The sequence below is a fragment of the Kogia breviceps genome, chromosome 8 (genome assembly GCF_026419965.1).
Source record: "Kogia breviceps isolate mKogBre1 chromosome 8, mKogBre1 haplotype 1, whole genome shotgun sequence".
Classification (NCBI taxonomy): Eukaryota; Metazoa; Chordata; class Mammalia; order Artiodactyla; family Physeteridae; genus Kogia; species Kogia breviceps.
Genome location: NC_081317.1, coordinates 9,189,086 through 9,210,238, shown reverse-complemented (window position 1 = coordinate 9,210,238; position 21,153 = coordinate 9,189,086). Strand labels below are relative to the sequence as shown.

At 40.4% G+C, this 21,153-nt stretch overlaps 1 protein-coding gene across 1 annotated transcript in view; it reads left to right on the top strand.

Moving 5' to 3' along the window:
• MVB12B (multivesicular body subunit 12B) overlaps nucleotides 1-21,153 on the top strand; it is a 266,327-nt gene that overhangs the window by 15,486 nt on the left and 229,688 nt on the right. Inside the window, exon 2 of the mRNA XM_067040715.1 lies at nucleotides 9,385-9,426. The gene's annotated coding sequence lies outside the window, so the exon portion shown is untranslated. The remainder of the gene's footprint in view (nucleotides 1-9,384; nucleotides 9,427-21,153) is intronic.

The window sequence follows — 21,153 nt, the reverse complement described above, 5'->3', positions numbered from 1 at the left end:
GATACAGGGTTTCTTCTTAGGGTGATGGAATGTTCTAAAATTGATTGTGGCAATGGTTGTACAACTCTGTGAATATACTAAAAGGCACTTTTAATGGGTGAATTTTATGGCACATGAATTATATCCACTGAAGCTGTTACCCACCCCCCCCAAAAAAAGATCAGTAGTAGTGGTTCTTAGTCTTTCTTTGGAATGGGCCACTTTGGGATCTCTTATAAGCTATGGATACCCTTCCAGAAAAATTCACACGTGCGGGAAAATTTGCATTTAATTTCAGTGAGTCTAAGGACCCCCTTAGAGTCCCTAGGAGTCCTGGTGGCTCAGATTAAGAACTTCTGCTGCAAAATATCTAGTGATATGGAAATATATTTATTAATTGTCATTAAGTATGCAATGCTGGTTCTTAAAGATAGAATGATTAGAATGAATTCTTTTCTGTGTTGTGTGCATGTGTGCATTAAGGAGAATTAGCATCTGCAGAATATCAGCTCTTCCCAATCTGGAACATTTCTCATTTATTCTTGTACGTTTCTCATTTATTCAGGTCTCCTTTTATGTAAAGTTTTATGGTTCTCTTCATATGTCTGCACATTTTTTTTGATTATTTAATAATTTGGGTTGCTTTTTTGAATTGTACTTTTATTCCAATATTGCTTTATAAATTTTTATTGCTGCCACATTTGTTTTTTAAGCTGCTACCTTACCGAACTGTATTAGTTTTTTTAACTTCTCTGTTTTTTAAAAATTTTCAAAATGTAACTATCATTATTTTTTTCTGAATACAAAAGTAATACATGTTCATCATTTAAAAGTTCAAACAATTTAAAAGAAAGTGAAAGTACTTCAATAGTTCTACCCCTAGGAGTAACCACTTTTCTTAGTTCTAAGTATTTTTCAATTAATTTTTTCTGAGTTCTAAGTATTTTTCAGTTAAATATCTGGAATTTCCCAGATAGAAAAATCATATCATCTTTAATTAATGTGTGTTAAGGATACTGTCTTGAGGATATTAAACCAATGCTTTTTCTTTTAAAAAAAGTCTTAATTATGAGATATTTCAAATACACAAAAAAAACAGGAAATGATTTGACAGATATCCATTTTACCATCATCAGAGTTTTGGAGTCCCACCCATCCTTTTCTTACCCTCCTTCCCCCAAGGACATCACTCTCTTTAAGTCTGTGGGCATCATTCCCATATGTTTACAACAAATAATATACAGAATTCTTTGGGGTATTTTAAGTTTACATGAATAGTAGCATATTGTCCATATCTTTTTTTTTTTTTTTTTTTTTGCGGTATGCGGGCCTCTCACTGTTGTGGCCTCTCCCGTTGCGGAGCACAGGCTCCGGACGCGCAGGCCTAGCGGCCATGGCTCACGGGCTTAGTTGCTCCGCGGCATGTGGGATCTTCCCGGACCAGGGCACGAACCCGTGTCTCCTGCATCAGCAGGCGGATTCTCAACCACTGCGCCACCAGGGAAGCCCATATCTTTTTAAAGCCTTATTTTGAGATTTACTCATGTTGATGTATATAGGTTTAGCTTATTCATTTTATCTGCTTGCTAGTATTTCACTGTATGAATATTTTTCCATTTCCCTTCTACGGTACAGTTGTTTCCATTTTTAAACGATTACATATAGTGCACTATAAACATTCTTACCAACGTGTTCTTAGGTACATGGGAAAAAATTTATCTCGTTTATCTACATGGAAGTGGAATTGCTGAGTCACAAGGCATCTTTCACTCAACTAGGTCCAGTATTATCAAAATATCTCCAGTGAGACGGGACCAGTTTACACTTCCACCAGCACTGTATAAGAGTGCTTATTTCCTTGCATCCTCTCCATCACCAGGTATCATCTGATTTTTAAGTTTTGCTGCTTGATGGATGTGCAATGTATCTCATTGTTGCTTTAATTGCATTTTCCTGGTTACCTGTGAGGTTGCAGAGCTTTTTACGTACTTATTTACTATTTGGGTTTCCTCTTGGAATTGCCTGTTCCTAGCCTTTGCCCATTTCCCCATTTTCCCCTCATTGATTTGTAAAGGTTCATTATATATTGTAGACACTAATATTTTGTTGCAGATAGTTTCTCCCAGACTGTGGTTTGTCTTTCATTTTGTTTATGATATCTTTTATTGTATACAAATATTTTCTTTGTGTATACTGAAATTTATTAATGTTTGCCATTATGGTTGGCACTTTTTCTGTCTTGCTTAGGAAATCCGCCCCACCCCAATGTCATAAACACTTGTTCCTATATTTATTTCTAAAAGTTTCAAGATTTTGCAACTTAGGAGTAGTCTTTAATCCACCTGGAATTTACTTTTTTATATGATGTGAGGAAGGGATCTAATTTTATAATCTCTTCATAGGGATAACTAATCATCCCAGTGTTGTTTTTCCTCTTTATTTTAGAAAATTTCAAACATAAAAAATAGTACAGAGAATAGGATAATAAACCTCATGTACTCATCACCCAGCTTCAACAGTGATCTAATCATGGCCAGTCTTGTTTCATCCATACCTTCAATCATTCTCTCTCCTAAATTATTTTGAAGCAAAGCCAGACGTCATATAATTTCATCTGTAAAATTTAAGCATGAATCTTTAAAAGATCAGGTCTCTTTTTAACCCCAATAACATTATTACATCTAAAAAACCCCCAATTTCCTCAACATCAATAAGCAAATTTCTACAAATTATATCCCAGTTTTCTTTTTGCAGTTGATTTGAATCAGGATCCAAATAAAGTCCATATATCAATATTACAGTTGGTTGAATGTTTCCTTACTCTATTTTAATATATATTTATCTCCTTCCTCTTTTCTTCTCCCTCAAAGTTATTTATTAAAAAAACTCGACTTGGTTCTGTACTGATTCCCACATTCTGGCTTTTTCTGATTGTATCTTTGTGGCTTCATTTAGCATGTTCTTCTGCCCCCGTGTTTCCTGTAAAGTTAGAGACTCGATCGGATTCAGCTTTGACATTTGGTAAGAATACTTCATATAGGATTTTTGTACTTCCACTAGCAGGTACATAAAGTCTAACTTCACATTTTGGGGATGTTAACAACCACTGATGTGCCTAGATCCATTATTTCATTAGGGCTTGAAAAATGGCAATATTCTAATTCCATCACTCCTTTATCATTTATTATAGCATCATTTATTAAATAGTCCATCCTTTGGCCACTCTTTTGTCCAGTCCCTTATATGTGTGGGTCAGTTTCCAGGTTCTCTTTTCTGTTCTTTTGATCTGTTTGTCTGTCGTGGCACTAATGTCACATTATTTAAATTACTTCAGCTTCATAATAAGTCTTCATATCTGGCAGGAAAATACAGCACTGAATACATCAGCTTACACACACACAACAGAAAAAGAGCTATTCTTGACTCTTTATGATTCCATATATATTTGGGGACCAGCTTACCAAGTTCCATGAAAAACTCTCTTGTTTTGGAGCGGCACTGCATCAAATCTATACATAAAGTTAGGGAGAATTTCCATCTTTATGATAGTGAGTTTTCACATATACTAATGTGACTTTTCTCTCCATTTATTTAAGCTTTTTATATACTTCAATGAAGTTTTATAATTTTCTCTTTAAAGTTCTTGCACATCTTATAGATTTTGTTATTGTGAGTGGTATCTTTTTAAAAATTACGTTTTCTAGGGCTTCCCTGGTGGCGCAGTGGTTGAGAGTCCGCCTGCCGATGCAGGGGACACGGGTTCGTGCCCCGGTCCGGGAAGATCCCACATGCCGCGGAGCGGCTGGGCCCGTGAGCCGTGGCCGCTGAGCCTGCGCGTCCGGAGCCTGTGCCCCGCAACGGGAGAGGCCACAGCAGTGAGAGGTCCGCGTACTGCAAAAAAAAAAAAAAAAAAAAAAAAAAATTACGTTTTCTAGCTTTCTGTTGCTGGTGTGTAGGAATGCAGTCGGTTTCTGTATATGGAATTTGTGTTTATCAGGCTTGCCTAACTATTCTGATAATTTGTTGGTAGATTTTCTTGGAATTTTTTCAAATGTACGTGATGATTTTTTAAATCTGGGAATAATGACGACTCTATCATTTTCAATCCATATGCCTTTTTTCTCTTATTAATTGTATTTGTCTAGTATAACATTGAACATAAGTGGTGATAGCAGTCATTTTTTAGTTGTTTCTGAATTTAATAGAAATGCTTTTTGCTATTCAGCACTAACTATCATGCCTATTACAACTTTTCTATTGGGGGGGCTTTATTTTTGTCCAGCTTTATTGAGATACAATTGATGTGTAACACTGTGTAAATTTAAGGCGTACAGTGTGATGATTTGAAGCATGTATATATTGCAAAATGATTATCACAGTAAAATTACTTGACACATCCTTCACCTCACACAATCACCATTTTCGTTGTGGTGGTGGTGGTAGTGAGTACATTTAAGATCAATTCTCTTAGCAACTTTCAAATATACGATACAGTGTTGTTAACTGTAGTCACCATGTTGTACTTTGATCCCCAGATCTTATTCATCTTATAGCTGAAAGTTTGTACCCTTTGACCAATAAATACCCCGTATGAGAGCAGGTAAGCTCCTCTCTGTTCTCTAGATAACTTTTCTTAGATTAGCATTCAGTATTTTTTTTTAATTACCTTTATTCAAGTAAATTTCTGTGTGTGTGTGTGTGTGTGTGTGTGTGTGTGTGTGTGTGTGTGGTACGCGGGCCTCTCACTGTTGTGGCCTCTCCTGTTGCGGAGCACAGGCTCCGGACACACAGGCTCAGCGGCCATGGCTCACGGGCCCAGCTGCTCCGCGGCACGTGGGATCCTCCCGGACCGGGGCACGAACCCGTGTCCCCTGCCTCGGCAGGCGTATTCTCAACCACTGCGCCACCAGGGAAGCCCAACATTCAGTATTATCACATGCTTTTCCCCATGTTTGTTGAGATGATAATACAGTTTTTCTCTTTTAATATATCACTGAGCTAATTACATTAATATTTTAAATGCTAAACTCTCCATAGTTCATTCCTCAAATAATCTCTACTTATTATGTTTTGCCTGTTTTTCACTCATTATTCAATTTAATATTTTACTTAGGATTTTTGCATCTATACCCATAAGTTAGACTGTCTTATAACATGCAGTCCTTGTAGACTGCTTGTCTGTTTTAGTATTAATGTTGTACCAGGTTCCTAAAATGTGTAAAGGAACTTTCTCTCTTTTTGTATTCATTAGACTATGTTGTAAAGAATTAAAATTTGCTATTCCTTGAAGTTTTGAGAACTCCTGCTTATAAAATCATCTGTGCCTAATAATTTTGTTTTATTTTATTTTTGTAGGTAGAATCTAGAATACTGAAATAATTTTATTAATGATTAAAGATCTGTTCAGCTTTATCCTCTCTTCCTGGATCAGTTTTGTAAATTACACTTACCTATGAAATCATTCAATTTTTAAAATATATTATAAAATTCTTTGTAGTGTCTTCATATGACTTATTACATTTGAAATTGTCTCCCCCTTTTCATTCTTAATATTGTGTATTTGTGCTTTTTCTCTTTTTTCTTGATAAATCATGCTAGAAATTTATATATTTTATTAAATTTTGCAAAGAACCAATTTATGGTCTTTTTAATTTCACTGTTATCAGAGTATATTGTCTGCATGATATTGGAGTTTCTAAGAGTAGTCTGATCTAGAAGTTGGCTATTTTTATAACTGTTCCATAGATGCTTTAAAAATTGATTAGACTCTAAAATTTGAGTTCAGGGTTCTAAACAGCTTTTATAAGTTGGAGCTTGTTAGCTGTGTTGTTCAAATCTTCTTTATTACTAATTTTATTTTTCATCTGCTTGAAATATAAATAAGAGAGAGTACATTAAAAATCTCCCTGTTTGATTGCGGATGTGTCTGCAGTTTCAGTAGTGTTTTGCTTTTTGTATTTTGAGGTTGTTATTAGATGCAAGCAGGTTTAGGATTCTTGAATCGTAATTGCTTCTTATCACTATACATCACTCTTTATTAGTGCTTTTGCCTCAAAATCTATTTTGCCAGATCTTAATATAGCTACACCAGCTCTTATTTTTATTATATTTCTCTAACATAACTTTTTCTGTTTTTTTACTTTCAACCTTTCTGAGATGTAATCTTATACTGTGTATAGCTCTCTGCTCTCCCCACCTCCACCCTGCCCCAATCTAAGCGTCTTTGTCTTTTAACTGGCGAGGTTAGTCCATTTTTGTTTACTTCAAATACTAACATATATTTCTACCATCTTATTTTGTGCTCTCTCTTTGCCATTTTTTCTTTATTTATTCTTTGTCCCCTGATTTTCTGCCTTCTATTTGATTGGTGAGATTTCTTTATTCCCTCCCTTCCTTTTTTTTTTTTTTCAATGGTTTGTAACACTGTTTCTCTGCTCAGAAGTTATGCTTAAGTTTTTATGATGCATGCTTGAATTACCAAAGTCTAAAGTTAATGAATATCTATACCCTTGTCCCAAACCGTTCAGGCATCTGATAACCTCTCCCACATTGTCCACGTTATTCTTAGAAATTTAATTCCCCATTTTTTTTTTTCATTTTAAGCTAAAGTGAAAGCTAAAACAGATTTATTTGGTGATCTAAAGTGGATTATATATTGCTACCAATTAATTTTTAAATTGAAATATAGTTAATTAATTTCACATTGTTTTAAATCTTCTCCAGATTAATTCTCTATTTAATATCTAGACTCCTCACCTCAGGGCTACTGAACTTCAGTTTGTATAGCCCTGGCTTTTGAAAATAACTCTTTTTATTTTTCACACCTTGACATTCATTTATGTGTATTTGTGTGTATGGGCAGGGAATGAAGAGGTCTGTATTTTGAAATATTGTAGAATATTTTATATAGGATTTCTAGGAAGATTCTAGGTGATAGCAGAAAGGGGTACCACATCATCTCAGTTTGCCATATCAAATGGCACTCCAGATTTTTTTAGTATTTATATATGTCAACTTAGAGAAAATATAGTTTGTGGATTTTTTTAACACAGAATATCATATTATAATGAACATTGGAGTGCATGTGTCTTTTTGAATTATGGTTTTCTCTGGGTATATGCCCAGTAGTGGGATTGCTGGATCATATGGTAGTTCTATTTTTAGTTTTTTTTTTTTTTTTTTTTTTGTGGTATGCGGGCCTCTCACTGCTGCGGCCTCTCCCGCTGCGGGGCACAGGCTCCGGACGCGCAGGCCCAGCGGCCACGGCTCACGGGCCCAGCCGCCCCGCGGCACGCGGGATCCTCCCGGACCGGGGCACGAACCCGTATCCCCTGCATTGGCAGGCGGACTCTCAACCACTGCGCCACCAGGGAAGCCCTATTTTTAGTTTTTTAAGGAACGTCCATACTGTTCTCCATAGTGGCTGCATCAATTTACATTCCCACCAACAGTGCAAGAGGGTTCCCTTTTCTCCACACCCTCTCAATGTTCATTGCAGCACTGTTTACAATAGCCAGGTCATGGAAGCAACCTAAATGCCCATCGACAGACAAATGGATAAAGAAGTTGTGGTACATATATACAATGGAATATTACTCAGCCATAAAAAGGAACGAAATTGAGTCATTTGTTGAGACGTGGATGGATCTAGACACTGTCATACAGAGTGAAGTAAGTCAGAAAGAGAAAAACAAATATCGTATATTAACGCATGTATGTGGAACCTAGAAAAGTGGTACAGATGAGCTGGTTTGCAGGGCAGAAGTTGAGACACAGACGTAGAGAACAAACGTGTGGATGCCAAGGGGGGAAAACCGCGGTGGGGTGGGGATGGTGGTGTGCTGAATTGGGCGATTGGGATTGACACGTACACACTGATGTGTATAAAATGGATGACTAATAAGAACCTGCAGTATAAAAAAAAGAATATCATATTATATATATGATACTGCATCTTTCTTTCTTCTGTGAGGTATGAGCATCTTTTCCATCAATATCTATACATCAAACTGATTCATTTTAACTATTGTGGTGTATTGCATAGTATGGATTTAATATAGTTTATTCAACCACATTCTGTTTGATGGACAATTAGATTATTTCCAGGTTTTGCTTTTATAGGGAAAGCTGCAGTCAAAGTCACTTGCAGGCTCCCGTGGAGTGTGTGCCAATATTTCTCCAAGGTAGAAGCAAAGATGTGGAATTGTCATGTTACAGGGTACATTTTTTCTTTTTGGTCCCACCCAAATGCCCTTCAAAGTGGAAATGGCTTATATACATTTATATATTCCTCTCATAAGGTGTGAATTTATTATCCCCATCCTGCCAACACTTGTTATACTCTAACTTTTAAAAATTTGCTAAACTAATGAGTGAAAAATAGTATCTTTTTATTTTATTTTGCAGTTATTCCCTTGATTACTAGTGAAATGAAACATCCTTTTAAATGTGATTACTGATGATTTGTATGTCTTTTTCTGTGAATTGCCTGTTCATATCCTTTGTCCAGTTTCTATTGTTCATTTTTTTTCTTAATGACTGGTAAGAATTCTTTATTCATTCTTTTTTTTTTTTTTTTTTTTTTTTTTTTTTTGCGGTATGCGGGCCTCTCACTGTTGTGGCCTCTCCCGTTGCGGAGCACAGGCTCCGGACGCACAGGCTCAGCGGCCATGGCTCACGGGCTTAGTTGCTCCGCGGCATGTGGGATCTTCCCGGACCAGGGCACGAACCCGTGTCTCCTGCATCGGCAGGCGGATTCTCAACCACTGCGCCACCAGGGAAGCCCTTTATTCATTCTTGATCCTAGTCCTTTGTCTCTTAAATAGGTTGTCAATATTTTTTAAACTAAATAAATAATTTATTTGTTTATTTGGCTGCATTTATTTATTTATTTGTTCGTTGCTGCATGTGGGCTTTCTCTAGTTGTGGCGAGTGGGGCCTACTCTGCAGTGTTTGAGCTTCTCATTGTGGTGGCTTCTCTTGTTGCACAGCACAGGCTCTAGGTGTGCAGGCTTCAGTAGTTGTGGCACGTGAGCTCAGTAGTTGTGGCTCGCAGGCTCTAGAGAGCAGGCTCAGTAGCTGTGGCGCACGGGCTCAGTTGCTCCGCGGCATGTGGGATCTTCTCAGACCAGGGATTGAACCCATATCCCCTGCATTGGCAGGCGGATTCTTAACCACTGTACCACCAGGGAAGTCCCACGTTATCAATATTTTTAACACATTTGTCACTGTTCAAAAACTTTTGTGGTGTCATCTGTCACACAGAATTATGGCTTATAATGTAGTCAATTTATTAAACTTTGCATTTAGGTTTTGTGCTTGATCTAAGAAGCAGCACATACCCCAAGTTGATAATACATTCTCCTATATTTCTTCTAATACAGTTGTTTTGTGTTTATCTTTCAGGACTTTAATCCATTGGAACATTTTCCTTGTGGATAGCATGAGGTAAGGATCTAATTTTATTTTTTCCAAATGGGAGGCAGTTTTCCCAATATCATTTATTAAATGGCACATAATTTCTTTATGCATTTGACATTGTATCTTATTAGATTAATAAACCAGGGGACAAGATATACCTGAGTTTTCTACTCAGTTCTGTTATCTGTCAATTTAATTGTCTTTTCGTACTCCAATGTCATGCCATTTTAATTTCTATAATTTTACAAAGTTATGAATCTTGTAGAACAAAAAATAGATTATGTTTAATATTTACCTTGTCAATTCATATACATTTGCTCTTCCATATTAATTTTAGAATCAGCTTATGAAATTCCATGAAAATCCTGTTGAGTTGCAATTGATATTACATTGACTTTTTAAAAATTTTATTGGAATATAGTCGATTTACAATGTTGTGTTAGTTTCAGGTGTACAGCAAAGTGATTCAGTTATACATATACATATATTCATTCTTTTTCAGATTATTTTCTTATATGGGTTATCACAGAATATTGAGTAGAGTTCCCTATGCTATACAGTAGGTCCTTGTTGGTTATCTATCTTATATAGTAGTGTGTGTATATTAATCCCAAATTCCTGATTTATCCCTCCCCCCTCCATGTTTCCCCTTTGGTAACAGCAAGTTTGTTTCCATATCTGTAAGTCTGTTTCTGTTTTGTAAATAAGTTCATTTGTATCATTTTTTAAAATTAGATTCCACATATGAGTGATACCATATGATATATGTCTTTGTCTGACTTACTTCACTTAGTATGATAATCTCTAGGTCCATCCATGTTGCTGCAAATGGCATTATTTCATTCTTTTTAATGGCTGAATAATATTCCATTGTTTATACATACCGCATCTTCTTTATCCATTCCTCTGTCAATGGACATTTAGGTTACTTCCATGTCTTGGCTATTATTATAGTGCTGCAGTGAACAGTGGGGTGCATGTATCTTTTCAAATTAAGGTTTTTTCTGGATATATGCCAAGGAGTGGGATTGCTGGATCATATGGTAGTTCTATATTATTTATTTATTTGTTTATTTATTTATTTATAAATAGTTGCGGCGAGCGGGGGCTACTCTTCGTTGCGTGCGCGGGCTTCTCATTGAGGTGGCTTCTCTTGTTGCGTAGCATGGGCTCTAGGCGCACGGGATTCAGTAGTTGTGGCACATGGGCTCAGTAGTTGTGGCTTGCGGGCTCTAGAGTGCAGGCTCAGTAGTTGGGAAGCACGGTATTAGTTGCTCCATGGCATGTGGGATCTTCCCAGACCAGGGCTTGAACCTGTGTCCTCTGCACTGGCAGGCAGATTCTTAACCACTGTACCACCAGGGAAGTCCCCTATTTTTAGATTTTTTAAAGGAACCTCAATACTGTTCTCCATAGTGGTTGTACCAGTTTACATTCCCTCAAACACTGTAGGAGGGTTCCCTTTTTTCCACACCCTCTCGAGCTTTATTGTTTGTAGACTTTTTGTTATGACCATTCTGACTGGTGTGAGGTGATAACTCATTGTAGTTTTGATTTGCATTACTTTAATAATGAGTGATGCTGAGCAGCTTTTCATGTGCTTTTTGGCCATCTGTATGTCTTCTTTGGAAAAATGTCTATTTAGATCTTCTGCCCATTTTTTGATTGGGTTGTTTGGTTTTTTGACATAGAGCTGCATGAGCTGTTTGTATATTTTGGAGATTAATTGCTTTGTTTGCAAATATTTTCTCCCATTCTGTGAGTTGTCTTTTCATTTTGTTTATGGTTTCCTTTGCTGTGCAGAAGCTTTTAAGTTTCATTAGGTCCCATTTGTTGATTTTTGTTTTTATTTTCATTACTCTAGGTGGCGGATCCCAAAAGATATTGCTGCAATTTATGTCAAAGAAAGAGTGTTCTGCCTCTCTTTTCCTCTAAGAGTTTTATAGTGTCTGGCCTTACATTAATATTACATTGACTTTAAATTGAGGGAGAATTTCTTTTATTTTGAATTTCTTTTATGCTTTGAGTTTTTTATTTGTTCAAACATTCATTGTAAACTTTTTATTTTATTGCATTTAAGTGAGAAAATGTAGCCTTCCAACAATTCATATTTCCTGAGCACCTACGTCATAGCAGCCACTGTGTCAGGCACTGAGGACCTGTACAGGCAAGACATTACATGTTCTCTACCCTCATGTGGCTTAAACGTCCTACCTTTTGAAAGGTATTAACATTTCCTTTGTGGGCTAGAAAAATGCTTCATTTCAAAAAATGCTAAGTGGAATGTGTTAAAATTATGTATTCCATATATGTAGATTACATATTTGAAATATATCTAGTAAATAACCTTATTAATGAAATTATTCATATCGCCCATATTTTTATTTCTTTTTGCCTACTTGATTTGACAAAGACAAAGTGTTGCAATAATATTAAGGTATCCTATTAAGACTGATTTTTCCAAATTCATCTTGGTATTTCTAATTGCTTTTGCTATGTATATTGCTTTTTAAAAAATACCATTTATTAGATTTTTTAATAAAGTAAATGTTAAAGAATATCCCATAACCCCACCATCAACATAATCCTTAACAATTCCCAAAACACACTAAAACACACACACACACACACACACACACAGTTAAGAAATTCAAATTGTACAGAAAACAAAAACTCAAGTTTCCTGCTTCACTATCCCTCCCCCCAAAGGGAGCCAGTGTTAACAGTTTGGCAGATTTTGCCGAGATCACCTTCTTTCCCTCCAGCATTGTCCCACAGAGCCTTGTGTTTCTGGATCCCCAGTGATGAACTGAGAGTGGACCCTCTGTAATGACACAGCCTCCACGGTGTCTTGGAGCAGGTGTTTTCAGAGCTGTGCCCCAGCTCCTGTCGCCAATGCCTCTCGCTTTGAAATTGCTTAGGCCTAGGAAAGCTGCCTTCTAGCGCGGTGCTTCCCAGGTATTTGTGTGCACACAGATCCCTAGAGATATGGATAAAAAGCAGATTCTGATTCAGTGGGTCTAGGGGAAGACCTGAGACTCTGCATTTATAACAGGCTCCCAGGTAGCACCCTGTTGGTTCACGGGCCACACTTCGAGTAGCAAGACCCGATCCTTCAACTTGGCTGCACTTTGGAATCCCCTGGGGAGTTTTATAAAATGTGGATGCCTTGGTACCACCCCCAGAAATTCTGATTTAAATGGTTGGGTTGTGGCCTGTACATGGGGCGGTTTGAAAGCTCTCCAGGTAATGCTAATACTCAGCAAAGTGTGAGAAGCACTGTTCCGGAGAAGCTTTCTTCCTCACCTGCACACTTTGCTTTTCCTGTAAAATTACTCTCAGCAGATGCCGGAGTGGAAGCTGCGCTTGAAGCTTCTGTAACCTGTTCCCCTGGGGTCCTAGGGAGATCCGAGATCTCTCCCTTGTGCTTTTCAGGGCACAGCCTTCACTTTGGGATGGTCCAGGCCTTGAGGAGACTGTTTACTATATCTTTTTCTGCACTTGTGGGGGGGTCTGTCCCTACAGTTCTGTGCTCCTGTGTGTTTCCTTTCTCCTTTCAGTAAGGCACTGTTTTTGTCTTGTGGAATCTCCCGGAGTGAGAGATAAATGAAATCAGAAAGTTCTGGCTACGCTAAAAGCATCCATTGAGCAAACAAATCTTGCCCCATTCTTTGCTTCCTAAATTGGGCAGTCCTGCCCAGAAGTTGTTCTCCGTCAAGCAGCATCTAACCTAGGCCTGCCTCCACCTGTCATTGTCCCACCTGCCCCCTGTCGTTTGTCTTATCTCTGCAGTGCCTTCCTTTAGAAAACGTGGTTCTCGAAGTGAGGTCCCCGGTGGCAGCCTCGGTATCACCCGGGAATTGGTTTAGACCTTCAGAATTCTCAGACAACACCTCCACCCTGAGGCTGGGCCACGGAAACCAATGTTTTTTTTCAAGCCCTGCGGGGATTCTTATGTCTGCTCAAGCTTGAGAGCCCTTTGCCCAAGACCACCAGTGTTACGCTGACTGATTTATTTCCTCTGGGGTGGTGCTCACGCTGTGACTGTAATGTACAGCCAGGACTGTGAGCCCTGCCTCGGGGAGCCCGCATTCCTTACGTTTACCAGGCCATTCTCTCAGGGGCTAGGTAATGACTTGAGCTCCAGCTACAGTGGTCCTATTACCTTGAAATTCACCTCGCGATGATTCTAGTATTTTGTGCCGATCTTCTTCCTCTTCCCTCTCCAATTTGCATGGATTCTCTGTAACTCCTTGGTTTAGATGCCCCAGTGTCTAAGGGGAGAGGTCTTAATCGCTCCAGTGATATACTCTGTGCGTGTGCGTGTGTGTGTGCGTGTGCGTGTTTGTGCGCATGTGCGTGTGCGTGTGCGTGTGTGCGTGTGCGTGTGTGTGTGAAAGGCCATCGCCCAGTGGTGTCCTGGATATGATTCCCTTAGGGAGACTCACTGTAGTCTCCCTCTGAGATCTTGCTTCTCTTCCTTTGGTAAATTTCCTCAAGCCCCATTTCTGGTGTAGCAACAGTGAAGACACGGCCCCTTCTCTAATGCGGTGTTTACCTCTTCCTTTCGTATTCATCTATTCTGCCTTCAGTATCATATTTGCCACCTCATATCCATCCAGTCTGGTCCCAAGGTCTTAATCTTTCTCTTCCTCCGGCTTAGTGGAGCTGCTTTTACTTCTTTCCTTTTTTCCACTGCTCCTATCTGGTAATCCATCTGAGGGATACTTTTCTCTGTGTACCTTGATTTTCTGGACAACTTAATTCTTAGAGACAGAGTCCTCCAAGAACAGGCATCTTTACCTCCTTCTGTAGGTTTTGGGTTTGCACTAACTTTATTGAGTTGTTCTCTGTGAACCTAGGAAGATAACACCTCTCTTTATAAGACTCCCTTTTCCTTTTTATTTGTCCATTAATAAAATATGCTGTTTTTCTGAGAAGAATAAATCCTCAGTTTGGATCTCTAAAATTCAAGGCCGTGATATTTCAAAGCCAACTCTAGACTACATGGTGGGGGACGTGACCCCTAAGAGCCTGTGGAGAAGCCACATAAATGCACTTGCTTTGGCCCTGAAGGTACCATAAGACAACATAAAAGGGCCTGGGGTTTCGGCAGCCTACCTATACTGTCTGTGTTAGCCTCATACTAACAATATAAAGGTGAGGGCTCACACATGTACGTTTGTGTAGCATGCATGGTACTTGGGTGCAGGACAAGTTTTTCTTTTTTAAATGGGATTTTTTAAAAAAATGATATATTTATTTATTTTTGGTTGCATTGGGTCTTCATTGCTGCTCATGGACTTTCTCTAGTTGCATTGAGCGGGGGCTACTCTTTGTTGCGGTGCGTGGTCTCATTGCGGTGGCTTCTCTTGCTGTAGAACACAGGCTCTAGGCACACGGGCTTCAGTAGTTGGGGCTCGAGGGCTCTAGAGCACAGGCTCAGTAGTTGTGGCGCACGGGCTCAGTTGCTTGGCGGCAATGTGGGATCTTCCCGGACCAGGGAATCGAACCCATGTCCCCTGCATCGGCAGGCGGATTCTTAAACCACTGCGCCACCAGGGAAGTCCCAGGTGCAGGATAAATTTTATTTAAGAAACAGTGGAAGCAGAAAGTAATTGTTCCTCCCCTTAACTGTCTAAAAAGGTCAGCATGGTAGGCTGAATAACGCTATCCCAAGATGTTCATGTCTTAGTCTCCAGAACCTGTGACTGTGTTACCTTACATGGGAAAGGGGACATTGCAGACGTAATAAGTGAAGGATCTCGGGATGGGGAGATTAGACTAGATTATCCCAGTGGGTCCTAAATGCAATCCCAAGGGTCCTTATAAGAGGGACATTCAGGGTGAGGAAAAGCTGATGTAACAATGGAAACAGAGGGAAAATGCTAAGCGGCTGGTTTTGAAGATGGAAGAAGAATGGGTCACTGAGCCAAGGAATGTAGAGGGTTTCTAGAAGCTGGAAAAGGCAAGGAAGCAAATACTTCCTAGAGCCTCTGGAGGGAGCACAGTCCTCCCAACCCCTCAATTTTGGGTCCATTGAAACTCATTTTGGACTTCTGATCACCAGAACTATAAGACAATCGATTTGTGTTGTCTTAAGACATTAAGTTTGTGTTAATTCCTTAGAACAGCAATAAGAAACTAATACAGTGTATATATGGATAAATACACTTTTTCTCCTCTGTAGTAAAAGTGTTCCCCTGCTATGGCTATCCACTGCAGCCCCACAGCCTGGGGTGTGTGTGTGTGTGTGTGTGTGTATAAAATATATGGCTATATCGATTATATATATATGTATATATGCCAGGTATATCCTCACAGGAACCACATGTGAGTCAGTCTATTATTATCCTCATCTTACAGATGAGGAAACTGAGGCTCAGTTTGCCCAAGGTCACGTAACTAAAAAGTGACAGAACTGGGATTCCATATTCCATGTCAGTATTCACCACCGCCTCTAAAATAAATGGCTGAAGGAACAGATGGAATGGAGCAGTCCACGTTCTTTACAGAATAAGTTGCTTCCAGATAGCGTAGGAGAATGCTGATTGACTAAAAGCATGTTGAGTCCTGTGTGTGAACCTGAGAGGGTACAGGCAGCCCACCTCTTAGCTCTGGTTGGCTGAACTGTAAAGTAACCTTGGGCAAGGAAAAAAAATAACTTTTTATAGTATATTGTAGTTGGTTGTCTTATATATGTGACATACATGCTTTTTTTTTTTTTTTTTTTTTGCGGTACGCGGGCCTCTCACTGTTGTGGCCTCTCCCGTTGCGGAGCACAGGCTCTGGACGCGCAGGCTCAGCGGCCACGGCTCACGGGCCCAGCCGCTCCGCGGCACGTGGGATCTTCCCGGACCGGGGCACGAAGCCGTGTCCCCTGCATGGGCAGGCGGACTCTCAACCACTGCGCCACCAGGGAAGCCCCTATACATGCATATTTTTAAAGAAAACTGTTTCATAGACAGTTAACATTATGGGTGAATGAGCATTAAATGGGATATGATTTTATGCCAAGATTCTGGCTGTTTTTTACTGCTCTTAGCAAAAAATGGACTCTTTGCCATACCCCACCTTCTGAAGGACTTCCTGGTAGCAGTCATTTTCCAGATGCTGCCTAGACACTGGGTCTTGGCCCAGACCCATTCACTGATGTGTCCTGGTTTAGTGGAAGTATCATCAGGGTCTGACACTTTGCAGGATTTAAAAGAGTTCCCCCAAAAGAGAAAGCAAAATGACTGCAAGAAAAAACAAATCAGGCATGTGGCCACCAAAGAGAACAGTGACCAAAATGTCTGTGATGTTATATTGTGAATTAGCCCCTAACTTTCACGACTTCATAGTAAGATATACAGTGATAAAATACCTTTATACTTCATGCTTTTTAAAAAAATGAGACTAGTAAAGTATACCAGCAGCTACTAAAATAATTTTGTGTTTCCAACCAACTCATGTAGCAGGAATCTATTCACTGTGTTCTTGAGTTGACCCTACATGACCCCTCCTCCAGAAACAAGGGCAGCTTTGTGTTTGAGCTCTAGTGAGCACTGGAGTAGGGGGTAGGGAGGTGGTCAGCTTTTCTTTCTGTATTTCCCATCTGCCTTCAAAATCATGGCCTGTGTGGAGCTTTGTAAGGCAGGAGGGCCCCCGACTGGGAGAGCTAATCTGAGAGCAAGCCATCTCTCCATACTTGAATCTTGGATAATTCAGGATGAAGGTCAGCCCTGAACATCGCAACTGCAAACAAAGTCTTGTTTTAGAAAAGCAGATCTGACACTGTGACTCCCTCACTGAAAATCCTTCTATGGCTCCCCATTGCGCTTGGGAAGAATTTCAACTGTGAAGGTCGGTCTGTGAGGCCTTGCTGGGTCTGGTGCCCATTCCCCTCATTTCAAGCCCCCTTCCGATTTCTTTTCTTTTCAATAGAATTTAAAAATTTATATTAAAGTTCATGGACATGATTTAAAGAGTTGAATAGCAACATAAGGTTTATAACAAAAAACGATGGTCCCTGTTACATCCTGAGTTTCCCCTTCCCAAGAGACAACTTTCAACTTTGGGCGATCTCTTTTGCTATTTGCCTTTGTACTTCGAAGCAGCTGTGTACACTGCTAGTTCCACGTTGTTGAAGAAAAATCTATTGACTTTCTAGTTAGAAAGATGAAGATTTAGTGCTCTTAGATCATACTTCCCCTCTTCCCATCCTTCCAACATAGCTGTAGCACAATTTTTGACAATTGAACATTCAATATTCATATAATTAGGACTATGTAAATATTGGTCACAGTTGAGCCATATAGTACTATTAATACATTCTTTTATTGTACAACTTTTGTTATTCCTGGAGTTAATAATTGCTTTGTTTGCTGTATTTGCCTAGTTTTCTATGATTCTTCACCACTTCAGCCTCAGACTTGCCAATGAACTGTAAAAAAAAAAACAAAAAACCCTCCCAATATGGTCAAACTCCTCAGGTAATAGACCTTTTTTTTCTTCACTGGACACAGTCCTCCTGTGGCTTTCCATATTCCCACTATAATCCAGGGTGATTTTTCTCTAGGCCTACCTGGTATACAGCTGTCATCCTGATACATTTCCTTCCTATCATTCCAAGTTTTCCTTTTGCCTTTCTGTTGGATCTCATTTCCTGTATCCCATGCTCTTGTCTTTCTTGGTTTTCTCCCTTATTTAGCTGTAGCATGTCTTCTAATAGCATCCTGAAAAGAAACGCAGAGAAGTTAGTATTTTTTTTAAATCTTGCATGTTTGAAAATGTATTTATTCTTCTTTCACAGTTAGTTGATAACTAGGTGAGATTCAGAATTATTGGTTGGAAATTATTTTCCCTTATAATTTGTAAGTCTTTGTTCTGTTTCTTCTAGCTTCCAGAGTTGCTTATTGGGAAGTTTGATACTATTCTGGTTCCCAATTCTTTGTATGCAATGTTCTTCCTTTCTGAAAGTTACTAGGGTCTCTATTTTTGGTGTTCTGAAGTTTCACAATAACATGCCTAATTGTGTGTCTTTTTTCACTGGGCTGGAGTGTTCCCTTTCAATCTGGAAATTCATGTCCTTCAATTCTGGGAAATTTTTTTGTATTATTTCTTCGGTAATGCTCTCTTTTGTTTCTCTTCTCTTTTTCTAGAACACCTATTAGCATCATTCTAGATGTCCTGCATTGATTTTATTTCTCTCTTTCTTGATCTCTGATTAGTTGGATGTTGGATCCCCTGGGTTGATCCTCTTATTTTCTCGTATCGTATTTTCTATTTGAAAGAAACTCTCTTTATCTTTTATTCTAATTTCTGGGTTTATCTTCTAACCCTTTCATGTTCTCTCAACATTCTCAGTAAAAATATGTACATAGCATTCTAATCTTATTTTATAGCTGCAATGCCGTCTTTTATCTTTCAGAGGAAATTATTTATAGGTGTTTATTTAAATGTTTCCCTGCTCCCTGTACTATCTCTCTTTCTCCCAGTTGCTTTTTCCTGTCTCCCTGAATCTTTGATCTCTGTCTTATATTCTAGAGTTTTCTACAGATATCTGATGATAGTTGACTGTCATTCATATTTCAAAGTGTTGCATAGAGAGCCTAGTGGGAGCTCTTTGCACATAGGTGGGGGTCACCCAAGGATCATTAGGCAGACAGTGGCTATTTCACTGGAGGGCCTTGAATGGACTCTATAGACCTATTCCTTTGTGCCAGGCACTTTCCCCAGAAAAAAAGTTTTCTAACTGCCTGACCTGAAGGGAGAAGGAGACATGGAGATAGCCCTCAGCCCACTTGCCAGCGTCCTGTCATGGGAGAACAGAGGTGCCAGTTTTAGTCTGGGCCTCACTCTTTTCTTAGCTAATGCCCCAAGTCCAGAGCATTCTCTGTCAGCCTCTCAGAGGGTAAGCTTTTTATCTTCAGCTGTGGTGGGGAGGTATGGTTGGTCCTACGGCTGAATGAGGCTTTCACCTGCCCTCTCATGCTACTCTCTCCCAGGTCCTTTGGAAGCACCCAGCTTCCCATCCCTGAGCCTTTCCCAGTCCCGTGGGACTAACTGGTTTGCCCCTCGTCGGTGCCCCTTCCTACAGGCTCCAATTTCAGCTTTCCCTGCTCTGCAAGTCCATTACCGTCATCATCCGTCTTCTTTCTGGCTTCCAAAATTTGGTCAGTAACCCTTGTCTGCTTTTGTCTCCTCTCCTGTTCTCTTTTTCCGGAGGATTCATACATCTTTAAATTCCATTAAAGTTCATTTTGGTAAGAGTTCAGGAGTGAGTGGAAAGAAACACATCTTCAACCAACCATTTTACCTGTCTTTCTCTGTTACAGTTTTCTTCGCTCGATCCATGTCTCTCTCTCTGATTCTTAAATGTGCGAATAAGTTCCCTTCTGTGTTGGGCCTTTGCACATGCTGTTCCCTCCTGGAGCACTCTGCTCTGCTTTCTCCTGCTCGTCCTCTGGCTAACTGTGACTTATCAAACATGTCTGCACTTGAAAGTCACCCCTGCAGAGGGACTTCCCCAATCCTGGGCCTTCTGTCTACTTAAAGGAGCTCCAGTGGCTACCTCTACACAAACCACAGCTGCTTCCTCTGGGTCTTCCCAGACCTCCCCCCTCTCAGGCTCTTTTCAGAAAGAGGGAGAGAAGAAAGGAGGAGAGCTTCCTTCCCAGAGCCCTCTGCGGCCTGGCCACAGCCTCATCCATCCTCTGACCATATGTCTGCTGCCCTAAGTGGCTGAGCTGGTCCCTGGGATCCCTCCCAGCTGCCAGCCAAGAGCGAAGGTCAGCTGACACACGCTTCCCTTTGTTCTCTCAGCCTCCCCGTGATCAGGGACTTTTTACTACACTCTCTCTCTTTCTCTGCTCTGTCACTCTCTCTGGGTCTCCGTCTCAGTGTCTCTCTGCCTTTCTCTCTCTGGCCCCTGTTCTTTCTCTCCTCCTCCCCGCCCCCCCCCCCCAGCCCGTCCCGCCTTTTCTTCTCCTGTTCTCTCTCTCTTTCTGTCCACCCACCTCATTTTCCCTTTGTCTTTCTCCACATTCCTCCTGCGCCCTCTCTGGCTCCGGCTCTGAGAATACCTCTCTCCCTGGCACCCACACACTCAGAGTCCTTGAACTGCCCCTCTTCCGGCGCCTGGTCAGCGGGGGCCTTCCTGCAGTGGCACCCCAGGTGTGGCGTGGCCTGGCGGCCGGCCGGACCGCCTGCTGTCTAACACTCTTGTAAGGTTCCTATTTATCTAGTGCAACCAAAGTTGGCACACACATCTGGCGCCTGGTACTTAGTGCAATTATTTATGATTTCCACCAAGATTTAAAAGCTCATCGCCGGCCTTGTAATGCAGTAACTGATTGCGCTGCTCGTGTAATTAAGAAAAGATTATGATGTCCACGTGGCGTACCAGATGGTGGCATTCATAGTAATAGGCGTGTGCAACTGGCAGACAACTGCGCGAGGGCGGCCGAGCGGAGGCAGCTGGAGACCAGTGTCTTCCTCCAGCCACTCAGGGAGGCAAGGAGGCTGCTGGGGGTGCTGGTCAGTGGAGCAGGGGTGGGGGGTGGGGAGAGGAGCGGGGAGAAGCCTGGAGGGGCGAGGCGGGCTCCGTCTCCCCTGATCTGCTGCTCCGAAGTTGGCCTCTTCGTTATTACTCCCACCCCACACAGACTGAGAAGTTCTGCCTGTGTACGTACACCTGAAGGCACACACAGACACAAATACACGCTCAGAATGCCATAAATACGGGACTCTCTCCTTCATTTATTCAAAGAT